Here is a 5,580-nt window from a genome sequence, read left to right as displayed (position 1 = left end):
GTGTTATTAATAAAAACGCCGTTATATATACCTGGTTCTCCGTGTTAAAGCAGCCTTGTACTTTCTCCAGATTTTTTTTTTAAATGCTGGTTATGGCTGTGGGTGTTGCACATTTATCGTGGCCCCTCAAGAAGGTATGGATGACACCTATTATAGATTCTAATCACCTTGAATGCTCGTATGTGGTGGTACAGGCTGCCTGGCCTCATTTGTAAGGGGATGATCAATGTGTCAGTCCTCTTCCAGTGCTCCAAGCAGCTCCTGGAAGAGACGAGTTCAGCACTTGCTTTTGGCTGTGGGTGTTTAATGATAATTCTGCAGAATTCAGAGCATTTGCCTGCAGGTGAGCAGAGAGGGGGTGGAAAAGCCAGTTCTTGCTCTCGCTTGGCTAAGGGAGCGAGCAGCTAGTAGTGTGGAGGGCAGGAATGTGGGCAAGATCTCTGCTTTTCCATTAAATGTTTTCTGGCAGAAAGGACTGAAGCTGCCCTGAGCAGGTGAGAAAAGAACCCAGGTACATCTTGATTTCTAGGGGTGCTGGATGAACTCAAACCTATCTGCTGTGTGCCTTACCCCAGCTGAAGAGGGGAATGGCACCCTCGTGTTTGGGGAGCACTAAATCCTGTGTGAGCCAGACCAGGTAAGAGACCCAACACCTACTGGTGTTTGTCTCATCCCACTAATGAGGAGAGGCAAGGTCAGCTCATCTTCCACATAATTTCTTCTCAGCCTGTTCAGATGTCCTCTAGCCCGCAGGGAGGGCTTTGGTCCTGTTCTTGTAGGGTTTTCCATCCCTGGACTAGAAACTTCTTCCAGGGTTTTCCATCCCTGCTAGAAACCAACCTGACAAAGCAGTTGGGACTGGGGTTGGTGCTGCTGGAGAGGACAAATCCCACTCAGCCGCCTGCCTGTCTGCTCCTGTCACTGCATCTGAACCAGTCACCCTGCGGAGACACTCAGCACAGCTTCCAAGCTGCCTGTCTTTGGCCAAAAAATGCAAAGCAAATCTTTCAAGATGTGACTTATACAAAAAGATGCAAATTCTACAACCTGAGTATGGCTCAAAGTTGTCAGATTTTTCTTGGGTTTAAAACAACTATTTAGAGTTAAGGTAGGAAACATGAATTCTATCACTGTGCTGGATATGGCTGGCCAGATGTCCTGAGCTGGCAGTTTTGGGGAGCCCTGGCAGTAGGCTCAGATTTCAGCCATCACCTGCAGAGCAGCTCCCAAAGCACCTCTCGCAGGGCTTGGATTGTGTTGCTGCCACATGGCTCTAGGGGAAGCCAAGCTGGAAATCATTCATCTGAGTCTTCTGCACATTCACAAGGATTTTCTTTAAAAGGTGACTGGAGACAGTGCTGTGCACTGAGATCAAATGATGAGCCAACATGATAAAAAGTTACAAATTCCTCTGAATCACACAGTATTAGGTAGGAAAAAAAATCAAATGCTCTTGAGAGGGTCTAATTTAAGTTCCTTCAGGGGAGAAGTGGGAAGAAAGTGAGCAGCAGAGCTGCAGGTTGCAATTTGCCTGCCTTCCCTTCCCAGTCTGTTGGCTAATCCTGAGGACTGATCTGTGCCTCTCTTTGGCCTTGGTGTGCTTGAGGCATCTGCTGCTGCTGGCACGTGGCAGCTGCAGGTGCATCAACCTCTGCTGTAGCTGCCTCGTCAGAGCCTGGCATCAGTAGGTCTGGTGCTCAGCAAGGAAGGGCTTTAGAAAAAAGGAATGCAGAAGAGGATGCTTGAAAGCATCCATGGACTCGCGTGACTGGAAGCTGCTTTTTCTGTGCTAGCAGCTGATACCTTCCCCAGATCGGCAGGCAAACAATAATTCGGAAACATTTTGGAATAACTTCCTTTAGGTTTAGTTGAGTTTCTGCAGCAGCAGATGGACTGGGGGCATTGGGAAGGGAGGGGCGGGCGCAGGCACTGAGGGTGGGAGTTTCACCATGCCAAAAATCACCGTGCTGCCGCTTTCGTTTTGTTTCGCTGGGCTTGGTTGCATGGCTGGTACTTATAAACTTTGTTATTTAGACCACAAGCAAGCCCTGGAACCGGCTGTGCTGCTGAATCCGCTCCAGTGGGGACCTCAGAGGGCAAAGGATGAGGATGGTTTTAGAGGAGGAGGACTCTGCAGCTGTGCTGGCCACATGCTGACGGGGGTACCAGAGATGGCAAGGGGCTCCAGCCCCTTCCCAGCTCACAGCAAACTGCTTCAAAGGGGGCTCAGAAAGAGCAGACGAGGCTGTTTGGTGCCACCGTGCTAAAATCCCCCTTGAAAGGGTGCTTGGGCACCGGGAAGCCGATGCAAGGTGCGGGGCAGTGAGCAGGGCTCACCCTTCAGCAAGCAGCACTGGCTCCCAGAAGAGGGTGCTGTCAGGCAGAAAATAGCAAGCACCAGGAAGGTATTTGCAGGCTGAAACTGCAGGCTTTATTTTTAACTTTTGGGCTTCGGTTGTGTTGCAGCCGTGGTCCTCCAGCACCGCAATTAACTGCAATTAACGATTCTAACTCTCGTTAATTCAATGGCTGAAAATGCTGCTGAAACCCAGATTTTAATGCAATTGAGACAGTGACTCTCATAAAGTTTTAGAAATGAGGTCTGTTCTTCTTTAGGAGAGTGCACAGCTGGGGTGTAAGAGTGAAGTTTGGACCCCCATCCCCACGAGCTCACAGAGTCGGGGGCGTCCTTGTAATTAAATGCAATTAATTTACATCATGGACGGTTGTAGCCTCCTGATCAGCCTCTACGATCAGCAGAGTCTTGGGGCATGATTTCTCTCAGTTTTAGGCAGGAATCGTGAGCAGGGACCACAAAACCACCTGTTTTTCTTTGCTGATGGATGGGGACACCAGGGCCTCGCCAACACCCCTGATAGAAAAAGCTGAAGGGGCAGGGTTTGTCCTAACGAAGACGGAGCCAACAGATGTACTTTGGAAAGTCAGCTTAAACCTTTTTGATTCCTATCTTGGCTGTGACCTGTGATTCACCTCCTGCACCAGATAGGCAGAGTTAAGTATTTATAAGCGGGCGCTGCTGGGTCTCAATCCAACGCCGCGTCGCGCTGCCACCCTCATTTCCATGTTCCCATCCGAGCCGATCAAGTAACGCTCCCCTTTCTGCTGTAACCTGCAGCTCTCTGCCCTGCGAGGGGATGGGAGAGCATCGCTCATTCGTTTCATCAGGCTGTGAAAAGTGAAAAGCTCTGACAAACCCCGTTGGCCTTCCGAAGCAGTAATTCATCTTGCATCGCGAGGATGAAGCTCTGGCTTCACACGGTGTTCCCTGCTGTTTGGAAGTAGAAAATAGCTGATCATTTTCTCTTCTAAAACAAGGACTTGTGAATATTTAGTGAAACTTTCAGCTTCAAAGTAAGTCCTGAGAGGCAGGATCCCTGTGTGTCGGTGCTGTTCCTCCTCTCTTCCCTTCACACCCTCTGATGGCTGTGTCTGGTCGGTGAAGGTCCGCGCATGGGCTCCCAGGTGCTGGGAGCTGCAGGATGAGCCATAACCTGGTGTCCTCCTTCCCTTTAGCTCGACCCACACGTCCGTCATCCCTCATCCAGCTGCATCCATCCGTGCCCACTTTTAAGCGATCAGAGGCAACTCAGCTGTGATCGTGAGCATGAGGTGCTTCAGACCAGGCCTCTACGTCCTCACTTATAAATTAGGAAGAAACGCAGCTGCTCTGCGGCTCTGAATGCACACCAAGAAACCCTCAGCACCTATTTCCAAACACCCACAGCAGGGAATGCTTGTTGTGCACTTTCCTTTTTGGTTTTCATTTCAGGAGCCAAGCAAAGCTCTGCTCTTTCTTCAAGGGTTTCACGTTAGTTAAAGGCAGCTTACACGGCACCGTTCCTGCAGCTGAATAGGAGACAGTGAATACATCCCCCTGATTCCTCCCCCAGGGAAATAATTCGATATTTCTGAGCTTTATTTAGCTGTGGTGTTACGAGGGAACAGTGATATTGTCAGAAAAGTGCCATCAGAGCTGCCTGAAAGCTGCTGGTTATACCAAAGTCACCGGACGGGTGTTTGGGCATGGCTGAGGCCTCCGGCCTGGCTGCTCTCCCCAGACAAGCGATTCCTGCTGACTTTCTTCTCAGAAGATGTACAAAAACCCCGAAGTCTCGTCCTCCCCTTGTTACCTGTCCCCCCACCTCCGACCAGGAGCCCCTCAGTAATTTTCCAGATCCAAAAACCCCATCTGCAAAAATATGACGGGCAGGAGAAAAGCCCACGATTGAATTTTCTGCCTCTTGTGGGAAATCAGATATGAAATAATAAATATATATTATATCCTCCAGGCAAAACCCTGCTGGCCACTAATGCCTACAGATTAATTGTACTAATCCAGTGTGATCAAGGGGAGATGGTTGGCTACTTGGCACTATTTTGGTCTCTCGCTTATGAAACTCCATCTCCATGTTTGAAAGAAAAGTCTTTACATAACCGTAATCACTCAGATAAGAAAAGGACTAAACTGTCCCGAAACATTTTATCTTCTGCACAGATGCTGCCTATGAATTTTGACATGATTAAATAACACGGCAACATAATATTTTGTTCTGAATAACAAATGGCTCTCTGTAGGAGGGAAGGAACAAGTCTTGATCGGCTTTTTGGTGCAAACAGAAATGGGGATTGATGGAGGTGGCGGTCGAATGATCTGGCAATTGACCCAGTTGGAGAGAATTGCTCAGAAAATAGCTTAGGGACATCAGGAAGAGCCATCCCCGTGTCACCAAATGGACCATGACACACAACTAGGTCCCCAACCAGGCGCCATCCCAAATCTCAGAGCCGCACTCAGGTCTGTGCCAAAGCACCTGAGGGGACCACAAGTGCCTGGGTCCAGCAGAACATGCCAGTAGGTGATTTGTTAAACAAGCATATTTTGTGTCTTTTCTACCACATCACAGAATCACAGAATTTCTAGGTTGGAAGAGACCTCCACCTCCTGCTTCTTAAAAAAGGGTCTTCCTGTGTGCTGAGAAATACGGCACTAGAATGGCACATAGAGGTGTGATTTTGGGATGTTCGTGATGCAACATGCGGACAGGAGCAAGAAAGACCTTACAATAATGACCTGAGGACCAGAGAACCAGGATGCACTGATGCTTGGAGACGAGATTTCTCATCAGCCACAGCTCTCATTTTTATTTTGCCTCTGTTCTGGCTGATACACACCAAGGTGAAGTAAGGACCTTACATGTGCTTTTCCAAGGGTTGTCACAGGGACTTGGAAGGTTAAATTCCTTCTCATCGTTTCATATTGTGAAACCTCAGTCTCACACCAACCCCTGGTCAGACCTGCAGCAGGATGAAGGGCTCAGCTGAGATGAGGATGATGAGTCCTGGTCCCCAGGGGGTGCTCCTGCCCCAGGCCCTCACCTCCCATCTCCACCTCATTCAGGATGATTTGAATCCAACAGCACTGAAGAATGGCTTCGTTTAGTACAGCTTTTGATTAGAAAAATAGGGGCAAATCATTGGCAAATTGGAGGAAATACAACAAAAATCAAAGGGAAAGAGATGATTCTCATAGCTGGAGGATCCTATACAGCAATTTTGTGC

Source organism: Aythya marila (assembly GCF_965140915.1).
Source record: "Aythya marila genome assembly, chromosome: 2".
NCBI lineage: Eukaryota > Metazoa > Chordata > Aves > Anseriformes > Anatidae > Aythya > Aythya marila.
The sequence above is the reverse complement of the archived record's forward strand: the minus strand, read 5'-3'. Positions refer to the sequence as shown.